The following is a 19,978-nucleotide window of genomic DNA, read 5'->3' as shown; positions in this document are numbered from 1 at the left end:
GTGTAGTTTATGCGAAGAGCGAGACGTCAGCCAGTGATTCCTATAGATCCAGAGATTGAAAGAACCATAAGAAGACTTAACAGAGAGAGAAGAGAACGAGAGGCCATAGTTGTTGAGATGGCAGAAAATAGAACATTAAGAGAATTCTTAGTTCCCACAGTTGATGGCACTGGGTCAAGTATAACTAGACCAGCAGTACAAGCCAACACTTTTGAAATAAAGCCGACAATCATCTAGATGATCCAATAGTCGGTACAGTTTAAGGGAGATTTGAAAGAAGATCCAAATCTGCACATTGCAATTTTTTTGGAGATTTGCGATACTTTCAAGTCAAACGGAGTGTCAGATGACGCCATCAGATTGAGATTGTTCCCTTTTTCATTAAGGGATAAAGCAAAGGGATGGTTAATGGCACTACCACCAGGGACGATCACAACTTGGAATGAATTAGCACAGAAGTTCCTAACCAAATTCTTTCCTCCAACAAAATCTGCGAAAATGAGAAATGATATCACATCGTTTCTACAGGAAGAGTCTGAATCATTATATGAGGCGTGGGAAAGATACAAGGAACTACTGAGGAGGTGTCCACACCATGGTTTGCCAGTATGGATGCAAGTCCAAACGTTTTATAATGGATTGATGGTTAATGTGCAAACAATGGTGGATGCAACAGCGGGAGGAGCATTGCAAAATAAGACACTTGAAGAAGCTCATGAGTTGCTTGAGGTTTTGGCAAGTAACAACTATCAAAGACCTAATGAGAGGATGCAGTCGAAGAAATCTATGGGTCTTCATGAAGTTGATGCATACACGGCTATTTCAGCCCAACTTATAGCACTTCAGAAACAGTTGGGAAGTATACAGGTAAATTCTATTCAAGCACCTCAACTAAGAGCAGTGAATGTCAAGTGGGGAACACATTTGCTTCAGCGTCTTCATCATCAGAATAGGTTAACTACTTGGCAGGAAATCAGAGGCAACCGAACAATCCGTTCTCCAACACATATAATCCTGGTTAGAGGAATCATTCGAACCTATCTTAGGGCAATCAGAATCAACAGAATCAGCAGAACAATCAATGGAACCAAAGAACGATGCCAAATAACCAAGCGGGGGTGAACAATCAACCAGGAGAGCAAAGATTGACAAAACTGGAGGATTTGTTTGGAAAGTTTATGCAAGAGACCACAGGTTTCATGAATGAGACGAGGATGAATTTCAAAAACCAAAGGACGTCCATTCGGAACTTGGAGGTATAGGTGGGTCAATTGGCAGATAAGCTCAATGAGAGACCACAAGGTTCCCTACCAAGTAACACAATGACAAACCCACGTGAACAAGCAAATGCAATAACACTATGGAGTGGGACAGTGTTGGAAGAGGTGGAACAATCAGGGAAAGAAGGAAGCCCACCAAAAGAAAAGGAAGATTCCGATGAAGAAGTTGACAAAGAGATAATTGCTGAAGAGAAACCAACCAGTCTTAGGGAAGATGAACAAAAGCGGGAAGAGAGGCAAAGGCAAAAGAAAGAGAAATTTCCATTTCCCGAGATACCACTAGAGTTGGCACATCACACCCCTCCTGTGCCTTTTCTTCATAGACTCAGAAAGGAAAACTAGGATAAGCAGTTTACCAAATTCATTGAAATATTTAAAAAACTGCATATTAACATTCCTTTTGCAGATGCATTGCAACAGATGTCGAGCGACACAAAATTTCTCAAGGAGATTTTATCAAACAAAAGGAAGTTAGAAGATGAGGAAACAGTGATGCTCACGGAGGAGTGCAGCGCCATTTTACAAATGAAGCTGTGCCCAAAACTCAAAGATCCAGGGGGTTTTACTATTCCTTGTGTTATAGGAGACATTACTTTTGATAGAGTTTTATGTGATTTAGGTGCAAGCATAAACCTAATGCCTTTTTCTGTTTTCAGGAGATTAGGGATTGGCGAAGTGAAACCTACAACCATATCTTTACAGCTTGCAGATAGATTCATCAAGCATCCGAGGGGCATAGTTGAAGATGTGTTGGTGAAGGTGGACAAAGTTATCTTTCCGGCGGACTTTGTTGTGTTAGACATGGAAGAGGATAAGGAAATGCCTCTCATTTTAGGAAGACCATTTCTGGCCACAGGAAGAGCCCTCATTGATGTGCAAGAAGGAAAGTTGTTGTTAAGGGTTCAAGATGAAACAGTAATGTTAAATGTTTTTTAAGCCATGAAATTTCCATCAGAATCGGATTCGTTTTTAGTGTAGACGTGGTGGATAAACTAGTAGCAGAGGCTATTGAAGAGAACACCCCTCAACTACCTTTAGAAGTATGTATTGCCCAATAAAAATCAATAAAGGTAGATGAACCGGCGAAGAATGAGTGTGCTAGATTTTTGGAAGCACTTGAGCCGATAAATGCAAGCCGAGATTCAGAATTTGAAGAGTTTGATATTGAGAAAGAAAAGGGAAAGGCAAGAACTGAAGAACCTCCAAAACTTGAGCTGATGCCTTTACCTTCCCACCTCAAATATGTGTATCTTGGTGTAGCAGAAACCTTCCCAGTGATTATCAATTCAAGGTTAAGTAAAGTGGAAGAAGAGCGGTTGATTCGGGTGTAAAGGGAACATAGATTAACAATTGGATGAACTATTTCGGACATTAGAGGCATCTCTCCATCGTTTTGTATGCATAAGATACTCATGGAAGATGATGTCAAGCCTAAGGTGTAATATCTTCTTTCTTAACTAGTATACGTAGAAAATATACCATGATAAAATACATAAGTATAAAATGAAAAGTAATGGGCCCAAAAATTTTCTTTATTTTATATATATAATTCTTTACATAACAAAATAGCATATACAAAAACTTTAATAACGGTGGATAGTAATGTCATTTCTCTCAGCTTCTCGACGTCCATCCGACTGCTTCTCACATATTTCCTGGAAAACATGGAGAAACAACGAGGTGAGCACTAATTGCTCAGTAAGTAAATCCTTTACTCTTCTATCCCTGTGACTTAATCTTGAGTTCTTTCCTTACTCTATTCTTTTTCTTCTTCATTCTCCCTTTGCTCTTTCTCTTTTCTTTCACTGTTTCTAGTTCTCACTGTTCTTTTATTCAAACTTTCTGTGTTCTTTCTTTCTAATTCTCTCTATTCTTTCTTTCTTTCTTATCTCTCACTAACCATGATAGAAATCATGGTAACATGCATGGATGAGATGGAAATGCACAAAATGCATGGAGATACATTTTCTTTCTTCTTTTCTATTTCTTATTTTGTTTCTTTCTCTTTTCTATGTTTCTTTCTTTCTGTTTTCTTTTCTTTCTTTCTATTCTTTTCTTTTCTTGCTTTCTCATTCTTTCTTATTCTTTCTCATTCTTCGCCGATCGGACTCGGTTGATGCATGGATTCGGAACCCTGGCCGTGTGAGTGAGTACAATCCTCATCTACATGCACTCTTACGGACTGTACAAATTCTTTTCTTCTTATTAGGCCACTCAATTAAGGTGGCGTGCATGTGGGAATATTCTTCTTCTTGTCACTCACGAGTTCCCCATCGCAACAACATTTTCTTTTCTTCTTTTTAGTACTTTTCTTTCTTTTATTCTTTAGTGCTTTTCTTTCTTCCTCTTTATTCTTAAAGTTCTTTATTCTTTAGGTTCTCATACATATGCATATGTATGCATGTGGATGGCTCATGCTTTTAATTCTTTCTAAGTGCAAACATGTAATGCAAAAATACCATGTAGCATAAAAATAAGTTTTCTCTACTCATGCATACACTTCTCTTAGACATTTCATCAAACATCATGCATGCATACTCAAATTCTATTTTAACTATAATTCTACTGCTTTCTTAAACCATCCATGATTGGAGTAAAACTCTTCTAAACCAAGATTAAACTTGGCCAGGAAACACACTTCAAAAATTCTACTCAAACTCTTTCTAAATTCAACCAAACTTCACTTAATCACCATACTACCAAATCCACTTCTCATAGCTCACTTCTACTCATCAATAAGCATCTACTCATCAATCAACATCATTCTCATCAACAATTCTCAAAATTAAAGGCATATACATGCATATGAAATCTCTACACAATTGATTTCTTAAACCATAACTTGGGTTGGATTTACTTACCTTGTGCTTGAGTAATTCCACTAGAATTCCTCTTCTTTGATAGACTTGTTCTTTCTCTTTGGATGCTTAGGATCAAATCTTTACCAAAATCCAACCGAAAGCCCTCTAATCTTCCTTAGAAATTCGATGAAAAGATGAGAGAGTTGGAGAGCAAAAGTGACGTGTGGGTGTAGAGAATGGAAGGGTTTGTGAGATTAAACCCTTAATATCTCATATTAATATGCATTCTTTCCCATTTTTCCCTTGCACTTTCTTGAAAATTCCATCTTTGTCCCTTAGTCATTTACACTAATGCCCTTATCTTCATTACATTCTCCATCAAATTTCCTTTTACAACTAATTAGAGGTAGAATGTCACTTTGCCCCTAAGGAAGATTTCTCTAGAATTTCCTCAAGCATTCCAGCCAACTCTTTGCCCCGGCGAAGCTTTTTCTTCACCTCAGCAAAAAATTCTGGGGCTTACGTCACCGCGGCGAACTTTATTCTTCACCCCGGTGAAGTCTGCAATTTTCTAACTTTGCCAATTCTTCACCAAAACTCAGGACAACCAAACATTATTTAGAACATACAATCTTAACTAAGGGCAAACAAAAAGAACTAAGGGCATATAAGCATGCAGAAGCTACGTACCTCAAAGTGGGCGTTACATAGGGTTCAACCACAACGGAGATTGAATCCTTCGATGAAGGAAGTGGTGAGAAAGGAAGTGGTGAAACTTCTAGATGCGGGTATAATTTATCCTATTTCTGATAGTCCATGGGTGAGCCCAGTGCAAGTGGTTCCAAAGAAAGGAGGTATCACAGTGATAAAGAATGAAAGCAATGAATTGATACCAACTAGGACAGTCACGGGTTGGAGAGTGTGCATTGACTACCGAAAATTGAATGAAGCGACAAGGAAGGATCATTTCCCACTTCCTTTTATCAATCAAATGTTGGAGAGATTGGCAGGGCATGCTTACTATTGTTTCTTGGATGGTTTTTCAGGACATAATCAGATAGCCATTGCTCCTGAAGATCAAGAGAAGACGACATTCACTTGTCCCTATGGCTCATTTGCCTACAGAAGGATGCCTTTCAGGTTGTACAATGCACCAGCCACATTTCAGTGATGCATGATGTCGATCTTTGGTGACATGGTGGAGCGGTTTTAGGACAAAGAAAGAACAAAGTGTTGCATGTAATACAGTATGCTAGCAAGACACTCACTGATGCACAGTTGAATTACACAACTACTGAAAAAGAGTTGTTAGCCGTGGTTTTTGCATTTGATAAATTTCGTTCTTATTTGCTAGGTGCAAAGGTGATAGTCTACACGAATCATTCGGCACTCAAGCACCTATTGGCAAAGTAAGAAGGGAAACCTCAGCTGATTAGATGGATCCTATTACTACAAGAGTTTGAGTTGGAGATCTGAGATAAAAAGGGGTTAGAAAATATGGTGGCGGATCATTTGTCAAGGATTGCACAACCAACCCAGGGAAGTGAAGAGGAAACCCAAATCAAGGGAACCTTACCGGATGAGAAATTGATGAGAGTTGAAGAAGCACCTTGGTTTACAGATATTGCAAACTATTTGTCATCGAGAGTGCTCTCAATTGGCATGACCTTCTAGCAAAAGAGGAAGTTTTTCTCAGACTTGACGTATTATTTCTGGGAAGAGCCATTTCTGTATAGACATTATGTTGATCAGATGATACGTAGGTGTGTCCCAGAAGAGGAGATGGAGAGTATTTTACGACATTGCCATGAGAAGGAAATGGGTGGTCATTTTGGAGGAACTAGGACAGCAGCCAAGGTCCTTTAATCTGGATTTTATTGGCCAACCCTATTCAAGGATGCCTTCCGGGTAGTTCAGGAATGTGATCAATGTCAACGGAGTGGAAATATTTCAAAGAGAGATGAGATGCCATTCAACAACATCCTAGTTGTTGAGCTATTTGATGTGTGGGGAATTGACTTCATGGGTCCTTTCCTAAATTCTTTTGGAAATGTGTACATTTTGGTAGTGATGGATTATGTTTCGAAATGGGTGGAAGCAGTTGCATTGCCATCCAATGATGCCAGGGTGGTGGTTAACTTTGTGAGAAAGAACATTTTCTCAAGATTTAGGGTACCACGGGCAATCATCAGTGATGAGGGGTCTTATTTTTGCAATAGGCAATTAGATGCGCTGTTGGGAAAATATGGAGTGAAACATAGAGTAGCTATACCATACCATCCTTAGACCAGCGGGCAAGTGGAACTGTCGAACAGAGAACTTAAGGGAATTTTAGAGAAGACAGTTAATGCATCTAGGAAGGATTGGTCACGAAAATTAGATGATGCATTATGGGCATACCGCACTACATTCAAGACTCCAATTGGTATGTCTCCATTTAGGTTAGTATATGGGAAAGCATGTCAGTTGTTGGTGGAACTCAAGCATAAGGCATATTGGGCAGTCAAGCAGCTAAACATGGATTTACGAGCTGCAGGGGAGGAAAGGATGCTGAAATTGAATGAACTCGACGAGTTCCATCATGAAGCGTATGAGAATGCTCGGATTTACAAAGAAAAGACCAAGAAGTGGCATGACAAGCATATCAGGAAGAAGAACTTTGAAGTGGGTCAGAACGTTTTGTTGTATAATTCTAGACTTCGGCTCTTCCCTGGAAAACTTAAGTCTAGATGGTCCGGACCCTTCATAGTTACAAAAGTTTACCCATACGGGGCAATGGAGGTGTCACATGAAGAAAAGGGTACATTTAAGGTCAATGGACAAAGATTGAAGCTATACATTGATGGGGTGATGGGGTGCAAGTCATTTCCCATCCAACTTGACATCGCGACATGAGGACTTGAGAAAATCGAGCTTCCGACTATAAACAAGCGCTTCTTGGGAGGCAATCCAAATGTTTTCATTTTCATTTGTTTGTGTATTGTTTTTGAATTTGTTTAGTTGTTTTATGGTTTAGAATAATTGAAATTTTGTGTTTTTTTGGGTGTTTCAGGTGAATTATTAAATTAAGGCGAAAAAGGGAATTTTCCAGTTTTCGCCGGGGCGTTGTTTTCTCTGGAATTTTTCGCCGCGGTGAGATAACTTTCTTTTTCGCGACATAGAAGGTATTGCAGAATTGTGCTAAGGAATTTTCGCCGCGGCATCGACTAGGAATTAAGAACTTCGCCGCGGCGAAAACTGTCTTATATAAAAACCTACGCGACTCTTCATTTTTCACGAAAAACTTCAAAACACATTCAAGAGCCAAACACTTCCACCTTCAATCCAGAGCTTCTCCAATGAATTCTCATCCCTATACCTCACTCCTTAACCTCACAAACACTAAAACAACTCATTTTAGCAAAGATTGTTGCGAAAATTTGAAGAAATTTTGGAAACCCTTTGTTTTCAAAAATTGGGGATCTTGCAATTTGGACCAAGATTGGTGAAATCGGTGGTGCAATCATCTTGGGTTTGGTAAGATTTCAAGTTCTCCCACATCTAAATTGCTCAATTTTGATTGAAGTTCTTTAAGTTTGAACTATTGTTTGAATGTGTTGAGTTGTGGATTTTTGGTAAAGTTTGTGATTTGATATTGATTAAAGAAGTGTAGATTTGGCTTTGTATTGTGTTGAAAAAGTTGGGTTTTCGATTTGGGAGTGTTTTGTTGAGTTTGGAAGAATAGCTAGTTTGGGGGTCTAGGTGCAATATTTTGAAACTTGGTGTTTTTGCAGGAGAGATTGTGGTCAGTGGTAAGGGTACTTAGCGTTGAATTGTCTAGTTGAATCCTTAGTTTGGGGGTACATTTGGGTATTCACAGTGAAAACCGAACATGCTGATCAAAATAGCTTCCAAGGGTAAGGGAAAAGGGAAACAAGTAGACCATAGGTTTGTTAGTGACAAGGCTCGACAACGTTATGAAGGTGCAATCAAAAGAAAAGATAAGGGGTTTATTGCTGAATGTGGATTGATGTAACGCCCCGCTTGAGGTACGTTGTTATTGTTTCCTCTTTCGCCCTTATTTGAGTTGGTTTTGGTAATATTGTTTGATTGAATGTTATGTTGAATGTTTGCCCTGAAATTGGTTGAAAATAGAAGAAGTTTAGTATTTCAGTCTTCGCCGGGGCGAAGAAGAATCTTCGCCGCGGCGAAGAGGTGTTGAAGCCACGGGGAAGCTGTTGGACAGTTTCGCCGCGGCGACAGAAGTTTCTTCGCCGCGGCGACAGCCCGTTTAAAATGTTGGTTGAGTTTTAGATATTTTCTTCCCTAAGGGCATTTTGACCATTCTACCCCTAATTAGCAGGAAAAGTGGGGAGTTAATTGTAAGGATTTTTCATGGAGAATATGTTGTTATGGGGGTGAGTTTGTAATGAATCAAAGGATATAGATGGAATTCCCAAAGAAGAGTAAGGGCAAAATGGGAGAATAAGGTTGTATAAATTTATTACAAGGAATTAAGAGTAAGCAAACCCCTCATTCTTCTTCTCAAAACGCAACTCTCTATCTTTGCTCCTCTCAATTCTCTTTTCTTTTGATCAAGGATTTCCAAGGGGTTTTTGAAGTGATTTGGGGTAGAAAAGCAACCTAAGGCTTCCTAAGGTAGGATTTCTACTTAAGTTGTGTGATTTGTGAGTTTTAGTTGATATTAAAGTTTGAGGGTTTTTATTCTTTTGGTTAAGAGTAGAGGAAAAGTCATGCAAACAAGTGAAAGGGAGAATTTGTGAAGTCTCTCCATAATAAGTAGTAAAACCCAACCCAAGTTGAGATTTATGAAATTTCTTGATTAGGGTTTTGATGACATGATATATGTATGTGATGTACATGTAATATGCCATGTATGGAGGTTTAAATAGAGGTTTCTATGCCTTAAGAATGCTTACATCTTGCAAATATGAGAAGTGAGTTGTTGGGTTGGCAAGGTAGTTTGAGATGGAATTGAAGGGGTGTTATGGAACCTTTTTAGAAGTGCTTTCTTTGACAGGTTCTATGGTCATGTGAAGGGGTTTTTTCCCCATTTTGGATGGTTAGAAAAAGTTTAGAATCATTGCTATAATAGAGTTTCATAGTGCACATGAGTTGTTTGATGAATGCCTAATAGAGGTTTGAGTGTGAGTAATGAACCTTAATTTTTGCAACATTGCATGTTGCATTTCATAAGTGCATTGGTAGTGATGAACCATCCATAGACACTAGTTGTACATGGAAAAGTGACCAAGAAAGTGTAGGAAAATTGTGTATGCAATTACCCTATGAGTAGAGAGCTGGTGGGTACAACTACCTTAAGGGTAGAGTGAATTAGAAGAGTAGTATAGTTGGGTTGATGCTTTGTGATCATCACCCGATAGTTATGGGAATCGGGTTGATGCTTTGTGATCGTCACCCGATGGTAGTAGTAGAAAGGGTGGATGCTTTGTGACCACCATCCGGTTAGTTGTTAGATAAGTGGATTGATGCTTTGTGATCATCCAACATTTAGTAGAGAAGAGGGTTGATGCTTTGTGACCATCACCCGATAGTGACTAGAGACGGGTTAATGCTTGGTGATCGTTACCCAAAAGTCATGAGAAGCGGGTAGGTGCTAGGTGGTCTCCACCCGATAGTTAAGAAAACCGAGTAGGTGCTTTGTGATCCCCATTCGGTAGTCACTAAGAACGGGTTGGTACTATGTGAATTCCACCCGATAGCCATAGAGAGTGAGATGGTGCTGTGTGAACGCCATCCGGCCGTACCTCCGGTAAGATGAGGCCATGATGTTATTAGAAATAGCATTAGAAAAAGGAAAGAATTAAGAGTTGTACATGCGGGGACAGACAGATAGAGGGTTTTACTTATTGAGCATTATTTTGTGCTCACCCAGTTATTTTTTCCTTTGTGGATGCAGGATCTAGGTGATGATGCAGTCGGAGGGGCGTCGGCAAGCGAAGAGAATAGCTACACTGTTTCCCCTGTTTTGTCTTTTAAAATGCATTTTTGTAAACAGTACTCTTTGTGTATAAAAGACATATGAATTGTAATGAAAAAGAAAACTTTGGGCCCAATTTTCTATTGTTATTATGCATGCATTGTACTAGTTTTCAGCAGTTGTTACAATTGACCACTGTCCGTGCAAAAGAGTGGAGTCGAGGGAGAAAGTGGGATAGATTCATGAGTGACCCTGAACATTTAGCCATAGAACTGATAGTGAGAGAGTTTTATGCCAACTTTCCTGAGTGTAATCCTAGGCAAGTATTTGTGAGGGGTATTGATGTGCCAATCGATGCAAAGGTGATCAATGATTTCTACGGACTGCCTCCAATTGACCGTGATAAGTATCTGGAATTTAAGAAGAGACAGTTTAAGGAGGATGAGATTCTTAAGGTAATAGCAAAGCCAGATACCCTGTGGGAGATTTCGAAAAAGGGAAGGAAGAGCATTAAGGGAACTAATTTGATACCTATGGCTAGGTTGTAGCAGTACTTTGTGTGTGCGAGGATGATGCCAGAGACGCATTATAGTATAGTGACTTTTGAGAAGGCATTGTTGCTTTATTCCATTGCCACCGGAAAGAAAACGGATGTGGGGAACATTATCATGACGAGTATACAGAATGCAGCCAAACCAGGGTGAGGGAGCTTCCTCTTCCCACATCTCATCACTGAGTTGTGCACTCGAGCGGGAGTCGAGAAGGCAGATGATGAACCACTTATCCATCCTGCCCCAGTCCTCGACACCAACTACTTTAACAAGCATTTTGAGCGTCCACCCAGTGAAGGACCCAGTGAAGGAACAAAAAGACAGAGAACCACAGAAGGCACTGCCACATCATCCAATTCAACATCCACAACAAAGGAGCTGTGATAATCCTATTTTTCCTTATGATTTTGCATTGAATTTCGATAGGATTTAGGATACTTCTCATATAATTTGGGCCATAATTGCTATCTAATTCTATTAATTTGTCTTTGCAGGCCTAAACGATGATTTTGAGCATAAATGACAGTTTTGAGCGTAAATTGCGTAACTTGAGCTTGAAAACTCGGAATGACCTGATGTTAGAAGCTTTGGAAAGCTAAGAAGCAGACCTACAACTTTCATGTTTTGGGTTTTTCCTAATTCCAACTGGAGGATGAAAACTTGGCTTGAATTGGGTGAACAGTATTTTGGAAACTGAAAAAAAATGTCTTTGGACGTGCTTCAGTATTTCTGCCATAACTTGAGTTGTAGACCTCGGATTGTGCTAATTCTTAAACGAGTAGAAATATAATTTCAAGGGATACAATTAATATGTTTAACACTTGTCCAGATTCAGACTATTTCATGCTCAAATTGTGCCTGAAAGATTCTCGCCGCGACAAAACTGCGTTAGATGTGAAAAATAAAACGATGCGTTTTGGCTTGCTAGGGCTTCGTCCTTAAGTGAAAGAGGTATAAATTAGCACGAAAATGAAAGAAAAAGGGTCTTGGTTTTTCATTTGGAAGGCAGCTCTTGGAAGGAGAAGATTATTGAAGATTTGGGCTTCAAATTAAAGAAAATATACATACTTGCATGTTAGCTTAAAAGAATCTATAAGCCATTTTCTTTTCTTTCTTTTTCTCATTCCTTGCTAACATATTCTTTAATATTCTCATTTACCAAATCAAGGCTAAATTCATTATGGCATATTGATATGTTATGGCATATTGATATGTTATGACATATTCTACCATTCTCTACTATCACAATTGCCACAGCAAAGGAACACTTTAACTTGCAATTCTTTTCTAACACTTTCATGTGTTATTCAAAAAGTAGTACAAGTTCAAGTAACTAGAACCAAGCACTAAGGGCCATTTCTCTCATGGAACTAACGACCAAGTGATATTCTAAATTTTGGCATAACAATATGCACTTTTGCATATTAACATTTACACTTGGTTAAGCCCAACATAATCTCATAATCTTTCTACTTCAATTCTTGCCTTTCTCTAACCCTTTCTTCAATAGGGTTTAGCCAACTCATGCATGTATTTTCTCTTTGGATTTTCATCAAACACTTCATATTGACATGCAACTAACATGTTGGCTACACTTCTACATCTCTCTAAATCCACCAAAATTTGAGCCAAAAACTCACTAACTATAGCATCAAACCTGGCCGTTTTCAACAAATCTCAACACTTCAAAATTTCCAACACTAATTCTTCCATAATTTCACCAATTCATCACATACTCAAGCACTACTTCTCATGGCTGGAAATTATATATCATTCAACTACAAAAACAGCAAACAATTCTCACATACAAACACATAAAAACATGCAAGAATCATTCTACACAAGTCTTGCTCAAATCAAGGCTAAAATTGGGGTTTACTTACCTTGAATGTGTGATATCACCTCCTTTTGCTAAAAGTCTCTTCCTCTTGGACCTAGATCATATAAAAACCATAAGAATTTAAAACTTTAAAGGTTAATCACACACCTTTTGCTAGAATTTTACCTTTGGATGCTTTAGGATTGAAAATCTATAAAAATCCAAGCCAAATCCTATGAGTTCCCTTTGAAATTTAGTGAAGAAAATTTAGAGAAAATGGGGTGAGGGTGGCGTGTACAATGTGGTTCCAAGCATTGTTGATCTAGTAAAGTTCTATTGCGATAACAATGGAGCCATTATTGTGGCTGAGGAATCACTGTCTCACCAGTAATCCAAACACTTACTTAGTCGATTCAATCTGATCTGAGAAATCAATCGGAAAGAGAATGTGCAGATTTGTAGAATACCTACTAACCCACTGTTGAAGTTTCTGTTGGAGCAGAAGCATGGTGAGCACTTGAGTCATTCAATGTTGAATACATGAATGATTGGCTATAGTGCAAGTGGGAGATTGTTGGAGTAGGTGCCATAAGTCAATCTATTATTGTAAAAATTAACTCTATAATAAATGTTTGTTTATTAATAAAAGACATATTCTTCTATATCGTGTAAATCATAGTTATATGTAATGATATATGTCCTTAGGATGGTAGAACTGTGATGAGAGTATCAAGTGTTTCAAATCTTGATAGTAAGAAACCTATGATCATATATGGTGGTCATTCTAGAAACGTCCGTAGCCCTAGTATTATTCTGACTAAGGACACAGATAATACGGTAAGGTTATCATAGTGTTGAACGACCTTGTCGAAAGGCAGTGACTGATCTCACTTGTCAAGGTTGTTTGCTGACAACCTGGCGCAACGCATGGGTGCTTGCTAGAGGCAAGTTCACTGGACAAACCCATCAGAGGATTCCATATGGATGGTAACCCTAGTGTCTATGGAATAAATCCTTTAACGGGTGGTGGTGCATGTGATCCTTAGACTTGAGATCATCAGAGCGTTTTATGCACCAATTGGTGTAGTTTGACACTAACCCAATGTAGTTCTATTTAGAGCTACCAATACGATAGTGATTGGCTATATTAAGAAATGTATCAAGACTATGGTGGATCAACAAAGAATTCATCACTCCTGGGTACGGGAGAAGTTATCTCACTGGGTAATTCAGTAAATGGCAATGACACTAAATCTGTGGCCACAGTGGGATTGAGTTGATGCTCAATCCAATTTATTATTTCGGTCATTGGTCCATTAAATGAATACAAACATGTTGAGGATATCTGAGGTTAACACTATTTCTATACCTCAGTCTCGATGAGATAACAGATGATGAAAGGATTTGATTGCACAGTAACCATACCATTGACAGGCTACGATTTCACTGAATCCGAATCTATTGGGTGGCCATGATGCCCTGCTAGGGGCCAATCTTGGTTTGTGTGTAGTGAGACGATTAATTGGTGTTAATTACGATACTAAACACTGCCGATATGATGAGAAGCCTATGGGTCACACACTTAGAAGATAATTTAAGAATCAATTTGTGAGAAGGGTATTTTCATCTTTTAGGACGAAATGGTATTTTGGTAATCTCACAGTGCAATTAAATTTGCTGAGGTTGTTGCCTGTATTTAATTTTAATATTAAAATTAAATTAGTAAGATTATATTTAAATATATCTATGTATATATTTAAATGAATTATTATTATTAATTAAATGTTAATATATTATTATATATTAATTGATTTTAATTATAATAATAATTAATTAATTAAAATACCATAAATGGTGTGTTTGGTTGCAAAGGTGAACTAGGGTTGGAGCCGATGGCTATTCCTAAGTGTAATAGGGTTTTAATTGTTGCACTATATAAGTGCAACTTAAAATTAAAACAAGATAGAGAATTATTCAATAATCAAAACCCTAGCCACCCTATCGCTCTCTCTCTTTCTCTGACATTACACTCTTGAGTGAAGAAGAATATTTTTCTTGTTCTTCTTTCTTGATTCTTGAAGTCCTTGATTGTTCTAGCAAAATAATCAAGGGTTCTACAGATTGTCTTCGTGTGGATTACCGTGAGTTCAATCCTACTTTGGATCGATTAGCGACAAATCACGTGAATAGTATCGATGAACAGTGGCTGGTGAACAGTAGCAAATGAACAGTATTCATGTCCGAAGTCAGAGATATTCGGAGGAGCCTCAAAACGTTGGTATGACCTAAATCCTTGTATGGATTTGTTTTTATATAGTTTTATTTTACGTTTCAGTTTATGCATGAAAACGTTATAATCTATACTTGGATCTTGGTTCGTGTAATTGATCGATTCGTTTTAAATATTACGTTTTTCCGTTGCGCGAATCCGGTTAGTTACTTATAGTGCTGGTACTTGATGACAACAGTGTGAAGATTGTCATCCCGTCTGATGCCTCGGCCTACTCTGACACTTCTTTTGTCTGAGATGTATTAGAGTCCTTTCCGCTTCCTGAGGACAAATGTCAATTTGGGAGGATCGGTATGGCGTAGGCGGCTGAGTGGACCATGACTTACCTCTTCTAGATATTTGAAAGTTTGTTCTATTTTTGTACTACTTTTTTTTTTACATTTGGTATAACTTCTTACTTTCTCTTTGGTTACTAGCTCTTTCTGGGGGTGCCTATCTCCAAAAGTTGGTCACCTCACAAAAAAAGAGAAATAAAGACTTGGAAAGGCGTAACAGGGAGCTTGTTGTTTCCAACTCTAAGCTAGAAGGCAAACTACGCGCCAAACAAGAGAAGGAGAAGGGTTTTGAGAAAATCTGTGTGGATCTGCCATTCCAACTTCAAAAGGCCCAAGCCAAGTGGGAAGTTGAGAGAGATTCTCTATTAAGAGGCTGGAGACTGTGGCTATGAAAGCAGTTTTGAAGACTCGTTTGGAGCTTATGCTTGAGTTTAAGGAAGGACGGTAAGGCAAATGGGAGTTGGATGAGGAGATAGTGAAGTACAAAGCCTTCCTTACTGAGCAAGGGCTTGGACCCGAGTTGGATAGTTGTGATGTTGAGCTTGTTATTTCAGTGGCTTATCCAAGGGAGCAGGGAGATGAGTTGGGGGAGTAACGCGAGGAACTAATCGTTCTGGAGGTTCAACTGACTGGAGGTGGCATAGAGCCGAGCGACAAGTAGCATGAAGACGTTGAGCCTTAGTTTAATTTTTTTTTCTTTTTTTTTTTAAGGACTATTTTTACTCTAGTTTTTGTAAGTGCTGAGTGCACAAGATGATGAATTCAGCCCTTGAGGCTTTTATGTTTTTAATGATGGGGGCTTGGCCTTTCCTTTGATGTTTGACGTTTATTTTCCTAAGTGTTGCAATTGTTTGTGACTTAACCATTGAGGCCTTGATCATGCGTGAAGGGAATGTTCCCCACAACTGTTAGAGTAGATGCCCTAGAGCCAATCAATTATTGTAGAATTGACTCTTTGTAATAATGTTCATTAATCAATAAAAATGCATTTTATTCTATATCGCGTAAATCATTATTATTGCAATATGTATTGATATATGTCCTTAGAATGGTAGAACCGTGACGAGGGTATCAAGTGTTTCAAATCTTGATAGTGAGAACCCTATGAGCACATATGGTGGCCATTCTAGAAACGTCCGTAGCCCTAGTATTATTCTGAAGTAAGGGCACAGATAATACGGTAAGGCTATCATAGTGTTGAACGACCTTGTCGAAAGGCAGTGATTGATCTCACTTGTCAAGGTTGTTTGGTGAAAACCTGGTGCAACATATGGGTGCTTGCTGTAGGCGAAGACACCGCATCAAGTTCACTGGACAGATCCACCAGAGGATTCCATATGGATGGTAACCCCAATGTCTATGGAACAAATCCTCTAACGAATGGTGGTGTATGTGATCCTTAGACTTGAGACCACCGGAGCGCCTTGTGCACCGATTGGTGCAGTTTGACACTAGCCTAATGCAGTTCTATTCAGAGCTGTCAATACGGTGGTGAAGGACTACATCAAGGAGTGTATCAAGACTATGGTGGATAGATAGAGGATTCATCAATCCCGGGCACTGGAGAAGTTATCTCACGGCGCAATTCAGTATATGACAATGACATTAAAACTGTGGCCACTGTGGGATTGAGTTGTTGCTCTATCCAGATTATAATACAGGTCATTGGTCCAGAAACTGAATACATAATATCGAGAGTAACCAAAGGGTGACACTATTTCTATGCCTTCGTCTCGTCGAGATAACGTATGATGAAAGGATCGAATTGTACGGTAACCATATCGTTGACAGGTAGCTACTTTGCTGAATCCAAATCTATCGGGTGGCCATGATGCCTTGCCAGGGGTCAATCTTGGTCTGTGTATTAGTGAGACGATTAATTGGTGTTAATCGCGATACTATACACTACCGGTATGATGAGGAGCCTATGGGTCACACACATAGAAGATAACTTAAGACTCAGAAAGAAAGAAGGGTGTTTTCGTCTTTTTAGGCGAAAGGGTATTTTGGTAATTTCAAAGTGCAATTAAATTTGCTGAGGTTTTAGCTTTTTATTTAATTTATTAGAAAAATTAAATAAGTGAAATTACATTTAAATATGTGTTAGCATATATTTAAATAAATTATCATTATTGTTAAATGTTATATATATATATATTAATTGATTTTAATTGAAGATAATGATGAATTAAAATAAATATCTAATTGGGAGTGTTTGGAAACATGGGGTGTTTGGGTTGGAGCCCAAGCCTATTCCATATGGGAATAGGGCAATTAAATTTTAACTATAAAAGAAAAAGGTTATTTGTAAAATGTAAGAGTTTTTCATTACACTCATTTTCATTGAAAAAGAAAAACACACAGCCCCTTATTTCACTCTCTCACGCCAGAATTGATTTTTGCCTAAAATCAATTTATCTTCATTTCTTCTTTGTTCTTAAGGCTAAAGAGGGATCTAGCAAATCCCTTCTTAGTTCCTTGTGATTGTCTTCGTGTGGACTACGTCAGTTCAACCCTACACTTGGGTCGGTAGCAAAATACACTCAGAGACAAATTTGGAGGAGCCTCCAAACGTGCGTATGGTTTCTTAAACTCTAGATTAATTTTTTTGCAGATTCTTATTGCAATATAAACTGTAAAAAATGTACCTTGATCTTGGTTCTATGGAATGAGCCTTGTTATTAATGTTTTGTTTTCCGCTGCCTCAATGGATCGTTTCCTAACAACAACCCTTAGGGTGTTTATTGCAAGCAAACATTTAAACACTTTGAACATACTGAATAATTCTTCAATTCATTAAATAATGAAAAAATAATTCTTGTCTTGGAGCAGAATTAACTTGAAACAAACTGGGGGGAGTGGACAGGCCCACAATGTCCCCCGTTATAGAGAATTTTAAGTTCTATAGGTGGTTGAGCCGAGCCGGGTGTTATAAAAAATGATACGCTTTTAGATGGATCACGTTCCAATTGTTAGTGATGTTCTTTCCTTCTGGTGTTTGCAGTTGATAGGCTCTCTTCCCAACAACCTTGGTGATCTTATAGGGGCCTTCCTATGTGAGGCCAAGTTTACCGGCTCCTAATACCCTTGTGTTTTAGAACACTTGGCGTAGAACCCAATCGCTGACTTTTGAAGACCCTGGCTCGAACATTTTTGTTGTAGTGTCGAGCCATCTTTTGTTGGTAGACGGCGTTGCAAATGAAGGCTTGATCCTTTAGTTCATTGGTGGTGTTAAGGATATGGAAAAGTTGTTGCCCATTGGTGTCTTTTTCCATCCATTGGAGCCAAGCGGAGGGGATTGATACTTCTGCTAGGATTACTGCTTCCAAATCATAAGCCAAGGAGAAAGGTTTTTCCCCCATGGAAGACCATGTTGTCATGCGGTAGGACCATAACACCCTAAGGAGCTCATCTGCCTAAGCTCCCTTAGCCTTTTAAAGTTTCTTCTTCATTTTTTGGAGGATGGTTTTATTGGAGGACTTGGCTTGCCCATTTGTTTGGGGGTAGCACGACATGGAGAAGCTTAGTTTGATTCTCCACATTCTACAAAGGTCTTGAAAGCCGAAACTGATAAATTGAGAGCCATTGTCGGTGACTTTTTTTTTGGTAGGCCGAACCGACAGATGATATTCTTCCATACAAAGCTTTTCACTTCGTGGTCCTTGATTTGGGTGAAGGCTTATGCTTATATCCACATAGGGAAATAGTCAGTAACCGTGGGCATGTATACTCTTTGGACCAATGCGGTTGATAGCTTGCCTATAATGTTCATCCCTCACTTCTTGAATGGCCAAGGCATGAGGATGAAGTTAAGTTGTTCGACAGGAAGGTGATACCTTGGCGAAACGTTGGCAGTTATCGTAATTCTTGGCATACTTGGCTGAGTCGGAGCGCATGGTTGGCCAATAGTAGTCGGTTGTTAGTGCTTTGTTGGTGAGACTACGTCCTTTGGCATGATTGCCACACTCACCTACGTGGAGTTCTACGAGCACATATTTTGCTTCCTTAGGGGTGACGCACATGAGATATAGTCCTGAAAAATATCCCCTAAGTTGGCGGCTTTCATGGATGGTGAACCAAGCCGCCTTGGTTTTCAGTCGCCATGCCTCATTTTTGTCTGCTAGGAGTTCATCATTTTCCAAATAGTGGAGGATGGGTGTCATCCACTATTTGTTTGAGTGAGCCAGTGAGATCTCGATCGAGTCGACCCTAATGGCTAGTGCTTGGAGGTGATTCAATGGAATTGTTGTTGGTAGTGTGGTTTTCAAAGCCAAGCCAAGGTTTACTAGAGCATTTGCATGTGTGTTTTTGGTCCTAAGGACTTGGGTGACAGTGATCTCCTCAAAGGATGATTGGAGCCCTTTGGCTAAGTTGAGGTATAGGGTCATCTTAGTGTCCCGTGCTTGGTAAGAGCCTTGATGTTGATTCACCATCAGTTGTGAATCCGATTTAACTTCCAACTTCTTGATCCCCATTCTTTTGGCGAGGGAGAGGTTGGCGATCAATGGCTCATACTCAGCCTCGTTGTTGATTGCCTTGAAGCCGCACCGTATAGACTATTGAAAAATATCCCCTTTCGGGGGAGATGAGGACCATTCCTAAGCCACTACCATTGATGTTGCTTAATCCATCCACTAATAGGGTCCACTTGGATGGTGCATGGTCTATTAAGCATAAGACCTCCCTTTTCGCCTGAACAGTGTTAGGTGCGAAATCGGCGATAAAGTCAGCTAGCACTTTAGACTTGATTACGGTGTGGGGTTGGAAGGAGACATCAAAATCGCTTAGCTCTATTGTCCACTGAATGAGCTGACCCGAGAGATTTGGCTTGTGGAGTATTTTCTTTAGAGGGTAAGAAGTTAAGACTATGATTGGGTGGCATTGGAAGTATGGCCTTAGCTTTCGTGCGGTGGTGATTAGGGCGAATGCCACTTTTTCAAGCTGGCTATATTGTGTCTCGGCATCAAGCAGAGACTTGTTGGTATAGTAGACTGATAGTTGCTTTCCTTTTTGTTCTTAGA

At 39.1% G+C, this 19,978-nt stretch overlaps 1 non-coding gene across 1 annotated transcript; it reads right to left on the bottom strand.

The window, feature by feature from the left end:
- Positions 1 to 495: 495 nt before the first annotated feature.
- On the bottom strand, positions 496 to 602 carry LOC116140551. Its single transcript, XR_004129640.1, has one exon. It is a non-coding gene; the product is annotated as a small nucleolar RNA R71 (small nucleolar RNA).
- Positions 603 to 19,978: the final 19,376 nt, after the last annotated feature.

Source organism: Pistacia vera, unplaced genomic scaffold, assembly GCF_008641045.1.
Source record: "Pistacia vera cultivar Batoury unplaced genomic scaffold, PisVer_v2 Contig373, whole genome shotgun sequence".
NCBI lineage: Eukaryota > Viridiplantae > Streptophyta > Magnoliopsida > Sapindales > Anacardiaceae > Pistacia > Pistacia vera.
The sequence above is the reverse complement of the archived record's forward strand: the minus strand, read 5'-3'. Positions and strand labels throughout refer to the sequence as shown.